Here is a 12,570-nt window from a genome sequence, read left to right as displayed (position 1 = left end):
TGAAGAAAGAACAAATGCTGGAGTCTATCGTAAACGCCCCGACTCTTTAGTAGTTTATGGTCAGGAAGAAGCCAGGAATAAAAAGGCTGTAAAGTCCCCAGTAAACCAGGTGTGGAGGAGAGGGAGGGAGGGAAGCTCAAAGCAATAGGAAAGATTGGAAAGACTGGGGCTTGTATTCACTGGAATTTAGAAGGATGAGAGGGGATCTTATAGAGACGTATAAAATTATAAAAGGACTGGTCAAGCTAGATGCAGGAAAAATGTTCCCAATGTTGGGGGAGTCCAGAACCAGGGGCCACACAGTCTAAGAATAAAGGGGAGGCCATTTAAAACTGAGATGAGAAGGAACTTTTTCACCCAGAGAGTTGTGAATTTGTGGAAATCTCTTGCACAGAGGGCAGTGGAAGCCAAATCACTGGATGGATTGAAGAGAGAGTTAGATAGAGCTCTAGGGGCCAGTGGAATCAAGGGATATGGGGAGAAGGCAGGCACGGGTTACTGATTGTGGACGATCAGCCATGATCACAATGAATGGCGGACGTATCACTCTGTGAAACGTCACCCATTCCTTCTCTCCAGAGATGCTGCCTGTCCCGCTGAGTTACCCCAGCTTTTTGTGTCTACCTTCAATAAATAAATAACTAACCAAGTGTCACTCCATACAAAAAGCCAGCAGTCAGGCAAGCTGCTGCTCACGCCAACTGCTCACGATTGAGTGTTATTTCCTGATCTCCTCGTCCAACACATCAAAGAGGAGGCACCATTGTACCCACCCCCTGTGATGATGTCACATCTCCAAGTGTGGATCAGAAACCACCCAGGGCCGTCTCCATCGCCCACCACAATCCGGGAAAAACAAAAGCCGGCGTTCCGACAAAATCCGTGGAAACAGCCTCCTTTGTCCCGCCCCACTGACATCAGTCTGAAGAAGGGTCTCGACCCGAAACGTCACCCATTCCTTCTCTCCTGAGATGCTGCCTGACCCGCTGAGTTACTCCAGCACTTTGTGAATAAAGAACTGCAGATGCTCGTTTGCACCAAAGAAAGACACGCGAAGTGCCGGAGTTACTCAGCGGGTCAGGCAGCATCTGTGGAGAACATGGATAGGTGACGTTTCACAGAGTGCTGGAGTAACTCAGCGGGTCGGGCAGCATCTGTGGAGAACATGGATAGGTGACGTTTCACAGAGTGCTGGAGTAACTCAGCGGGTCAGGCAGCATCTGTGGAGAACATGGATAGGTGACGTTTCGGGTCGAGACCCTTCTCCAGACCATAAATCTACAGATGAGCACCAAGACTAGAAACATAGACAATAGGTGCAGGAGGAGGCCATTCGGCCCTTCGAGCCAGCACCACCATTCAATGTGATCCATGTCTGATCATTCTCAATCAGTACCCCGTTCCTGCCTTCTCCCCATAATCCTTGATTCCGTTAGCCCTAAGAGCTCTATCTAACTCTCCAGTGAGTTAATAATAATAATAATAATAATGCATTACATTTATATAGCGCTTTTCAAACACTCAAAGACGCTTTACAGGGATTACTAGAACATAGAGAAGAAAATAAATAGATAAATAAGTAAACGAACAGAGAAAGGAGACAGAGGGTGAGGTGACCTTCAGTGGTTGAAGGCAGTGCTGAACAGGTGAGACTTCAGTGATGTTTTGAATGTGGTGAGTGAGGAGGAGTCTCTGACGGTTTGGGGTAGTGAGTTCCATAGGGTGGGAGCAGCGATGGAGAAAGCCCTGTCCCCCCAAGATCTGAGTTTGGTCCGGATGGGGGGGGACAGGAGATTGGCAGCAGCAGAGCGGAGGGTGCAGGTGGGAGTGTGCCTGTGGAGGAGGTCAGTCAGGTAGGATGGGGCCAGGTTATGGAGGGCTTTGTAGGTCATGAGGAGGATTTTGTACTGGATTCTCTGGGGGATGGGGAGCCAGTGGAGTTTGTAAAGGACGGGGGTGATATGGTCACGGATCGGGGAGTGGGTGAGTAGACGGGCAGCGGAGTTTTGAATGTATTGAAGTTTATTGATGATTTTTGAGGGTGCGCCATAGAGGAGGCTGTTACAGTAGTCCAGACGGGAGGTGATGAAGGCGTGGATGAGGGTTTCTGCAGCTGTGGAGGAGAGGGATGGACGGAGACGGGCAATGTTTTTGAGGTGGAAGAAGGCTGTCTTTGTGATGTGTTTGATGTGTTTGTCGAAGGAGAGGGTTTGATCAAAGATGATTCCAAGATTCCGGATGTGAGGCTAGGTGGATACTGGGAGACCATCAATATTGAGGATGAAGTTTTGGGTGGATTTGGTGAGCGTTTTTGGACCAATGATGATGATTTCAGATTTGTTGCAGTTGAGTTTGAGGAAATTTGATTGAAGCCAAGATTTTAGGGCCTCCACTGCCTTCTGTGGCAGAGAATTCCACAGATTCACAATTCTCTGGGTGAAGAATGTTTTCCTCATCTCAGTCCTAAATGGCCTCCCCCCTTATTCTTAAACTGCAACCCCTGGTTCTGGACATCCCCAACATTGGGAACATGTTTCCTGCCTCTAGCCTGTTCAATCCCTCAATAATTTTATATGTTTCTATAATATCCCCTCTCATCTTTCCAAATTCCAGTGAATACAAGCCAAGTCGACACGTTCTTTCATCTACTAAAGATGTAACAAAATACACAATTTGTTTACAATTTGTGTAAACAAAATACACAAGACACAGACACAAAAGTCTGAAGAAGGGTCCCGACTCAAAACGTCACTCATCCTTTTTCTCCAGAGATGCTGCCTGACCCGCTGAGTTACTCCAGCACTCTGTGAAACGTCACCTATCCATGTTCTCCACAGATGCTGCCTGACCCGCTGAGTTACTCCAGCACTCTGTGAAACGTCACCTATCCATGTTCTCCACAGATGCTGCCTGACCCGCTGAGTTACTCCAGCACTCTGTGAAACGTCACCTATCCATGTTCTCCACAGATGCTGCCTGACCCGCTGAGTTACTCCAGCACTCTGTGAAACGTCACCTATCCATGTTCTCCACAGATGCTGCCTGACCCGCTAAGTTACTCCAGCTTTTTGTGTCTATCTTCTGCCTAAACTGAGATCTGAGCCCACCCTAACCCACTGCTTGGATTGCCGAGTGATTAGTCTAAGGCTAGGGTCGCCAACGGAGTGTGTTTGGGCAGCTGGGCCGAGCGTGTTCGCCTTACGGAAGTTGCATAGCAACCCGCCTCCCGGCCCAGGCGGCCGCCATTGGCAAAGCGGGAGCACGTGGCCGCTGGCTGGGTGAGGTCACGTGGGGTGGTGACGTCACCTTGTCCCTTATTTGGGAGTGAGGAAGTTGGCAACCCCTATCTAAGGCTAATCTTGCAGATATAATCACGAGAGGAATAGATCGGGTAGATGCACAGAGTCTCTTGCCCAGAGTAGGGGAATCGAGGACCAGAGGACATAGGTTTAAGGTGAAGGAGGAAATATTTAATAGTAATCTGAGCAATAACGTTTATGGAACGAGCTGCCGGAGGAGGCAACTGAGGCAGGGACTTTTGCAGCGTTTAAGAAACAATTAGACAGGTAGGTTCAAGGTGAAGGGGAAAAGATTTAATAGGAATCTGAGGGGCAACTTTTTCACACAGAGGGTGGTGGGTGTATGGAACGAGCTGCCGGAGGAGGTGGTTGAGGCTGGGACTATCCCAATGTTTAAGACTCATTTAGACAGGTGCATTATAGGACAGGTTTGGAGGGATGTGGGCCAAAGGCAGGCAGGTGCCAACTAACTCACTCCCAAATAAGGGACAAGGTGATGTCACCACCCCACGTGACCTCACCCAGCCAGCGGCCACGTGCTCCTGCTCCATCAATGGCGGCCGCCCGGGCCGGGAGGCGGGTTGCTACGCAACCTCCGTTAGGTGGCGCCCAGGCCTCCGGCCCTACAGTTTCCGGACCTACACTGTCCGGGCCTACACTATCGGGGCCTACACTGTCCAGGCCTACACTGTCCGGGCCTACACTGTCCGGGCCTATAGTGTCCGGGCCTACACTGTCCGGGCCTACACTGTCCGGCCCTACACTGTCCGGCCCTACACTGTCCGGGCCTACAGTGTCTGGGCCTACACTGTCCGGGCCTACACTATCGGGGCCTACACTGTCCTGGCCTACACTGTCCGGGCCTACAGCACCCACCCGGGCCTAATACGGGACAAGGGCTGTCCCTTATGGGATAAACCAATTTAGCCCAATATACGGGATGTCTCGGCTAATACGGGACAGTTGGCAACCCTAGGTGTAGCTGGGACATGTTGGTCGGCGTGGACCCAGTGGGCTGCACCACTCTGTGACTCTACGACTCTCTGACCACAGGGGATCTCACTACCCCCCTCATGAATGTTTTATGACCACGTCTGCCATGTGGTGATCAGCTGTGAAGTCGAGGAGGTCCCAAGTCCCTGCGGACCACTGGCCTAAAGAACCATCTGGTGCCGGGCTAATGTCCCCGCCCCTCACCCACCGACACAAGAAATCACAGCAGATGCCTCTCCATCTTAAACAGAGGAGTGACAGCAGAGGGTCATAGACCTCATTGGAGACCCTCGGACTATCTTTCATCGGACTGCGCGGTCACGGTGGCGCGGCGGTAGAGTTGCCGCCTCACAGCGAATGCAGCGCCGGAGACCCGCGTTCGAACCCGACCACAGGCGCCGTCTGTACGGAGTTTGTAAGTTCTCCCCGTGACCTGCCTGGGTTTTCTCCGGGATCTCTGGTTTCACTCCCACACTCCAAAGACGTGCAGGTTTGTAGGTTAATTGACTTGGTGCAAGTGTAAATCGTCCCTAGTGTGTGTAGGATAGTGTTAGTGTGCGGGGATCGCTGGGCCCCTGCGACCCCTGGTTAAACTGTGGCCCCTGGTTCTGGACTCCCCCAACATTGGGATAATGTTTCCTGCCTCTAACGTGGAAGAAAGTAACGATGATAAAACAAATGGGCCGTCGTTAGCTGTGGGCTAGGTGAAAACGAGTTACAGACAATGAGACTCAACAAGATGTCTTTGACGCTGGTACGACTTGGGTGGGGGAGGGACGGAGGGAAAAGGAATGGAGAACAGAGGGTTCCTTAAAGTTGGAGAAGTCAATGTTCATACCGCTGGGGTGTAAGCTGCCCAAGCGAAATATGAGAATAAGGGGTTGGCCATTTAGAACTGAGATGAGGAAAAACTTTTTCAGTCAGAGAGTTGTGAATCTGTGGAATTCACTGCCTCAGAAGGCAGTGGAGGCCAATTCTCTGAATGCATTCAAGAGAGAGCTGGATAGAGCTCTTAAGGATAGCGGAGTCAGGGGGTATGGGGAGAAGGCAGGAACGGGGTACTGATTGAGAATGATCAGCCATGATCACATTGAATGGCGGTGCGTACAGGCTCGAAGGGCCGAATGGCCTCCTCCTGCACCTATTATCTATTGTCTATTAATTTTCGATGAGATTTAGAATCTCAATAGAGAGAGAGATAGAGAGATATAGAGATATATATATATATATATATAGAGAGAAAGGGAGAGAGATATGAGGTGCTCCAAGCAAGATATGAGGTGCTGTTCTTCCAATTTGCGCTGGGCCTCACTCTGACAGTGGAGGAGACCCAGGACAGAAAGGGGAATGGGAGGGTGTTTGGCAACCGGGACATCAGGTGGGTCCAGGCGGACTGAGCGAAGGTGTTCAGTGCTGCCAGGCTCAATGTCAGACTCTGCCTGACCCGCTGAGTTACTCCAGCATTTTGTGTCTACCTGTACACTCTGCTCACCTGATGCTGTTCAGAGCACAGATTACAAATGACCAAGCCCATTTCATTATTGTGAAACCCCAACCTCCCTCTGACGTAATTAGCTTCAGTGCAGGTTAATTTCCCACACTCAGTGCATTGTAGCCCTGACACTTAATCCCACTTCCTTTGTCCTTAATGTTGTCCCATTTTCATTCGAACCTTCTCTCCGCGCTAACAGGAATTATTAACCACTTATGACAATAGGCAATAGGTGCAGGAGGAAACCATTCGGCCCTTCGAGCCAGCACCGCCATTCACTGTGATAGACAATAGACAATAGGTGCAGGAGGAGGCCATTCGGCCCTTCGAGCCAGCACCGCCATTCACTGTGATAGACAATAGACAATAGGTGCAGGAGGAGGCCATTCGGCCCTTCGAGCCAGCACCGCCATTCAATGTGATCATGACTGATCATTCTCAATCAGTACCCCGTTCCTGCCTTCTCCCCATATCACCCCTGACTCCGCTATCTTTAAGAGCTCTATCCAGCTCTCTCTTGAATGCATTCAGAGAATTGGCCTCCACTGTCTTCTGAGGCAGAGAATTCCACAGATTTACAACTCTCTGACTGAAAAAGTTTTTCCTCATCTCAGTTCTAAATGGCCGACCCCTTATTCTTAAACTGTGGCCCCTTGTTCTGGACTCCCTCAACATTGGGAACATGTTTCCTGCCTCTAACGTGTCCAATCACTTAATAATCTTATACGTTTCGATAAGATCTCCTCTGATCTTATCATGGCTGGTCATCCACAATCAGTACCCCGTTCCTGCTTTCTCCCTTGACTCCGCTATCTTTTAGATATCTATCTAATTCCCGCTATCTTTAAGAGCTCTATCTAACTCAATGAATAGTGAAAGGCTTGGATAGAGTGGATGTGGAGAGGATGTTTCCACTAGTGGGAGAGTCTAGGATCAGAGGGCACAGCCTCAGAATTAAAGGACGTTCCTTTAGGAAGGAGATGAGGAGGAATTTGTTCAGTCAGAGGGTGGTGAATCTGTGGGATTCTTTGCCACAGACGGCTGTGGAGGCCACAAGTCAGTGGGTATTTTTAAGGCAGAGATAGATAGATTCTTGATCAGACTCACCACCCTCTGACTAAAATAATTCACCCACTCTGGGTGTCGGGGGTTATGGGGAGAAGGCAGGAGAATGGGGATGAGAGGGAGAGATATATCAGCCATGATTGAATGGCGGAGTAGACTTGATGGGCTGAATGGCCTAATTCTGCTCCTCGAACTGATGAACTAAGTTCCTCCTCATCTTTCTAAAGGATGATTTGATAAACAGATCTTAAATGATGTGTGAATCTTAGCTTCCACTGCATAGCGGCACGGTGGCGCAGCGGTAGAGTTGCCGCCTTACAGCGAATGCAGCGCCGGAGACCCGGGTTCGATTCCGTCTACGGGCGCCGTCTGTACGGAGTTTGTACGTTCTCCCCGTGACCTGCGTGGGTTTTCTCCGAGATCTTTGTAGGTTAATTGGCTTGGTAAACGTTAAAAAAAAATTGTCCCTAGTGGGTGTAGGATAGTGTTAGTGTGCGGGGATCGCTGGGCGGCGCGGAGCCAGTGGGCCGAAGGGCCTGTTTTCGCGCTGTATCTCTAAACTAAACTAAACTAAGCTACCCAGTTAGATGCGCACTGAGGAATAAATCCTCCCACAGCTCCCAGCAGAAGAGAACGTGGGGGGAGGTGGATATGATGGAATGGGATGTGGTGGGACGAGATGGGACAGGGTGGGATGGGTGGGGATGGGATGGGATGCGGTGGGGATGGGATGGGGTGGGAGTGGGATGGGGTGGGGTGGGACGAGATGGGGTGGGGTGGGGGATGGGAGTGGGATGGGATGGGATAGGGATGGGGTGGGGATGGGAGGAGGATGGGTGAGGGGGATGGGATGGGGTTGGGGTGCAGTGGGGGTGGGATGGGGATGGCGTGGGGATGGGATTGGGGTGCGATGGGGATGGGTGAGATGGGATGGGGTGGTGTGGGGTGGGATGGGATGGAATGGGGTGGAGTGGGGTGGGATGAGATGGGGGGTGGGATGGGATAGGGTGGCAGGTTCTGACTGTCCACCCCATCTATCCCTCTCCTAGTTTTATAAACCTCTGTTACGTCTACACTCAATCTCCAACGTTCCAGAGCAACAATCCAAGTTTGTCCCACCTCTCCTTAGAGATTCACAACTGTGAACGACTGGATTAGAGGGTATTAGCTGCAAGGCAAGGTTGAATTGTGGCCACGTCTTAGGCTAATAGACAAAACCACAGTGTTTAGAAAAAATGTTAAGGGAATTCTGCAATTCTGGTCTCGTACAATAATGGCCAACATTTATTAACCATCTGCCACCATCTACAATTTATTATCCCATCTGGGGTGGAGTGGGATTGGGAAGTGGATGGAGATAGGATAGGGTGAAATAGGGTGGGAATGGAGATGAAGATTTTATTGAAACATATAAGATTATTAAGGGATTGGACACGCTAGAGGCAGGAAACATGTTCCCAATGTTGGGGGAGTCCAGAACCAGGGGCCACAGTTTAAGAATAAGGGGTAGGCCATTTAGAACGGAGATGAGAAAAAACTTTTTCAGTCAGAGAGTTGTGAACCTGTGGAATTCTCTGCCTCAGAAGGCAGTGGAGGCCAATTCTCTGAATGCATTCAAGAGAGAGCTAAATAGAGCTCTTAAGGATAGCGGAGTCAGGGGGTATGGGGAGAAGGCAGGAACGGGGTACTGATTGTGGATGATCAGCCATGATCACATTGAATGGCGGTGCTGGCTCGAAGGGCCAAATGGCCTCCTCCTATTGTCTATTGAGATGGGATGGAAGTTATCTTGGAGAATGGAATGGGATGGGGTGGGATGTGTATTGGATGGAGTGGGATGGGGTTGGTTGGGGTGGGATGAGATAGGATGGAATGATGTGGGGTGGGATGGGGTGACATGGGGTGGGATGAAATGGGATGGTGGGAGGGATGGGATGGAAGGAATGAGATGGGGTGGGATGGGATTGGTTTGGGTGGACTGAGATGAGATGGGATGGGAGGTGGTATAAGAAAATAACTGCAGATGCTGGTAGAAATTGAAGGTATTTATTCACAAAATGCTGGAGTAACTCAGCGGGTCAGGCAGCATCTCAGGAGGGAAGGAATGGGTGACATTTCTTCAGTCTGAAGAAGGGTCTCGACCCGAAACATCACCCATTCCTTCTCTCCTGAGATGCTGCCTGACCTGCTGAGTTACTCCAACATTTTGTGAATAAATACCTGGGATGGGAGGTGCATAGAAACATAGAAAGTAGTTGCACGGGGAGGCCATTCTGCCCTTGGAGCCTGTACGCACCGCCATTCAATATGATCACAGCTGATCATCCACAATCAGTACTCTGCTCCTGCTTTCTCCCCATATCCCTTGATTCCGTTAGCCCTAAGAGCTAGATCTAACTAGGAGATGGGCTGGGCTGGGCTGGAGTGGGATGGGATGGGGAGGGGATGAACGTAGGTCTCTGGCCGATGGGCCTGTTGCCCCGCTGTGCACATCTGTAGCATCAGTGTGAGATCCCAGAGCCACAGCTTTGCTGGCAACAGACCAGGTGTCAAATATCAAAGAGGTCCCCCTGGGTTTGGAGAGGGGAGAGAGGGGGGAGGGAAGGAGAGAGGGAAGGTGGGAGGGAGAGAGGGGGAGGGAGGGAGAGAGGGGGAGGGAGGGAGAGAAGGGAAGGTGGGAGAAAGGGGGAGGGAGGGAGAGAGGGGGTGGTGGGAGAGATGGGGAGGGGAGGTGGGAGAGGGAAAGTGGGAGGGAAGATGGGAGAGGGGGAGGGAGAGAGGGGTGAGAGGGAAGGTGGGAGAGAGGGGGAGGGAGGTGGGAGAGAGAGAAGGTGGGAGAAAGGGGGAGGGAGGGAAGGTGGGAGAGAGAGAAGGTGGAATAGAGGGGGAGGGAGGGAAGGTGAAAGGGGGAGGGAGGTGGGAGAGAGAGAAGGTGGGGGAGGGAGGGAGGGAAGGTGGGGGAGATGGGGAGGGGGATGGAGAAAGGGGGAGGGAGGTGGGAGAGAGAGAAGGTGGGAGAAAGGGGGAGGGAGGGAGGGAAGGTGGGAGAGAGGGAAGGTGGGGGAGGGAGGGGAGGGGTCCCAGGACTTTGGGGAGGTTTCAGGAGGGTCCCGGCCATCACGTGGTCCTCACCCCCAGGTTTTTTTTGTTTCTTTTGAGCGCTTTGTCTTTGTCTTTGTTGCCCGGAGCGGAGCGGAGCGAGTGAAGGAGGGGACGTGGAGGGTGCGGGACAGAGCCGGTGAGTGGGGAGGGGGAGAGGGAGGGAGGGAGAGGGACTAGGAGGAGGGAGGGAGGGAGAGGGAGGGAGAGGGAGGGAGGGAGGGAGGGGGAGAGAGGGAGAGGGGAGAGAGTGTGAAGGAAGAGAGAGAGGGGAGGGAGACTAGGAATGAGGGAAGGAGAGAGAGAGGGACTAGGAGGAGAGAGAGAGGAGGGGGACTAGGAAGGGGAGAGGGAAAGAGAGGGGGGGAGAGAGAGGGGGTGAAGGGAGAAAAAGAGGAAGGGAGAGGGGAGAGGGAGAGGGGAGGGGAGGGGAGGGGAGGGGGGAGGTTGCTGGTGTCCCCGCTGTCTGACCAACTTCTCAGAGTGAAAGTTTGTGGGAAGTTGGTGCCGTTTCACCGCAGTCGCTGCTGCGCCGCTGAGTTTGGCTGCTGTGTGTGTGGGTGTGTGTTGGTGTGTTGGTGTGTGTGTGTTGGTGTGTTGGTGTGTGTGTGTTGGTGTGTGTGTGTGTGTGTTGGTGTGTGTGTGTTGGTGTGTGTGTGTGTGTGTGTGTGTTGGTGTGTGTGTGTGTTGGTGTGTGTGTGTTGGTGTGTGTGTGTTTGTGTGTGTGTGTGTGTGTGTTGGTGTGTGTGTGTGTGTGTGTTGGTGTGTGTGTGTTGGTGTGTGTTGGTGTGTGTTGGTGTGTGTGTGTTGGTGTGTGTGTGTTGGTGTGTGTGTGTGTTGGTGTGTGTGTTGGTGTGTTGGTGTGTGTGTGTTGGTGTGTTGGTGTGTGTGTGTGTTGGTGTGTGTGTGTGTGTGTGTGTTGGTGTGTGTGTGTGTGTGTGTGTTGGTGTGTGTGTGTGTGTTGGTGTGTGTGTGTGTGTGTTGGTGTGTGTGACTCCAGCCCCCCACTGTCCCACAGCACAGCCCCGGGCACTGCCTGGCTGGGGGGGGGGGGGAGAGAGGGGGAGAGAGAGAGAAGAGGGAAAAGGGGGGCAGAGGAGAGGGAGAGGGGAGAGAGAGAGGGGGAGAGAGAGAGGGGGAGAGAGAGCAGAGGGGAGAGAATGAGAGGGGATGTGGAGAGAGGGGGCAGAGGGGAGAGGAGATGGGGAGGGGGAGAGAGAGAGAGAGAGAGAGAGCAGAGGGGAAAGAAGAGAGGTAGGGGGAGGAGTGGAAGAGGGGGAGGGAAAGAGAGAGAGGAGGGGAGAGAGAAAAGAGGGGGGAAGAGAAGGAGATGGGGGGGGAGAGGGTGGGGGAGGGAAGGGGAGTGGAGAGGGGGAGGGAAAGAGAGAGAGGAGAGAGAGAAGAGGGGAAAGAAGAGAGGGAGGGGGAGAGAAGTGGGAGAGGGGGAGGGAAAGAGAGAGGGGGGAGAGAGAAGAGAGAGAAAAGAGGGGGAGGGGGGAGGAGAAGGAGAGAGAGGAGGGAGGGCTGCTATTCCCCTTTGCTGGGATGTTGGGAGAGTTTGCAAGACTGGGAGAAATTGGAAAAGTGTGAACAATCCTGAGCTTGTTCTCTCTATCTATCTCTTTCTCTATCTCTCTCTCTCTCTCTCTATCTCTCTCTCTCTCTCTCTCTCTCTCTCTTCCCAAAGCCCGGGGCTCCAGATTCTTCCACCCCAGCTCCCTTTGTTCTCAGCTTTCTCCTGTTAGTGGTTCAGGTGTGAGAGGGGAGGAGGAGGAGGGGGGAGAGTTGAGGGACTTGCACTCTCCCGACCCACCTCTAAGTTGTCTGTCTTTGCCTCTCATCTCCCCCCCCCCCCCATCCCTCTCCTTGCTTTTCTCCCCCTCCCTCACCCCCCCCCCCCCCTCCTCTCCCCCTCCTTCTCCCCCCCTCCCTCACCCCCCACCCTCAACCGTGTCACAGCCTCAGTATTAAAGGAGGCTCATTTGGGAAGGAGATGAGGGGGGAACTTCTCGAAGAAGGGTCTCGACCCGAAACGTCACCCATCCCTTCTCTCCAGAGATGCCGCCTGTCCCGCTGAGTTACTCCGGCGTTTTGTGTCTTATCTAGGGATTTCTTCAGTCAGAGGGTGGTGAATCTGTGGGATTCTTTGCCACAGACGGCTGTGGAGGCCACAAGTCAGTGGGTATATTTAAGGCAGAGATAGATAGATTCTTGATCAGTGCGGGTGTCAGGGGTTATGGGGAGAAGGCAGGAGAATGGGGTTAGGAGGGAGAGATAGATCAGCCGTGATTGAATGGCGGGGTAGACTCGATGGGCCGAATGGCCCAATTCTGCTCCTATCACTTATGACTTTATGACATAGTAGTAGAAGTGGAATTAGGCCATTCGGCCCATCAAGTTACTCCACCATTCAATCATGGCTGATCTATCTCTCCCTCTTAAACCCCATTCTCCTGCCTTCTCCCCATAACCCCTAATGGGATGGGATGGGGGTGGGATGGGGTGAGGTGGGATGGGATAGGGTGGCAGGTTCTGACTGTCCACCCTGTCTATTCCTCTCCTAGTTTTATAAACCTCTGTCATGTCTACACTCAATCTCCAACGTTCCAGAGCAACAATCCA

At 52.3% G+C, this 12,570-nt stretch overlaps 1 protein-coding gene across 1 annotated transcript in view; it reads left to right on the top strand.

Annotated features, from left to right (window-relative positions):
• The first annotated feature begins 10,033 nt into the window (after positions 1–10,033).
• Positions 10,034–12,570, top strand: part of LOC144596171 (gap junction gamma-1 protein-like) — a 39,375-nt gene continuing 36,838 nt past the window's right edge. Inside the window, exon 1 of the mRNA XM_078404352.1 lies at positions 10,034–10,087. The gene's annotated coding sequence lies outside the window, so the exon portion shown is untranslated. The remainder of the gene's footprint in view (positions 10,088–12,570) is intronic.

This window comes from Rhinoraja longicauda, chromosome 8 (genome assembly GCF_053455715.1).
Source record: "Rhinoraja longicauda isolate Sanriku21f chromosome 8, sRhiLon1.1, whole genome shotgun sequence".
Classification (NCBI taxonomy): domain Eukaryota; kingdom Metazoa; phylum Chordata; class Chondrichthyes; order Rajiformes; family Arhynchobatidae; genus Rhinoraja; species Rhinoraja longicauda.
Note: the sequence above shows the minus strand (reverse complement) of the source record. Positions and strands in the feature narration are given on the sequence as shown.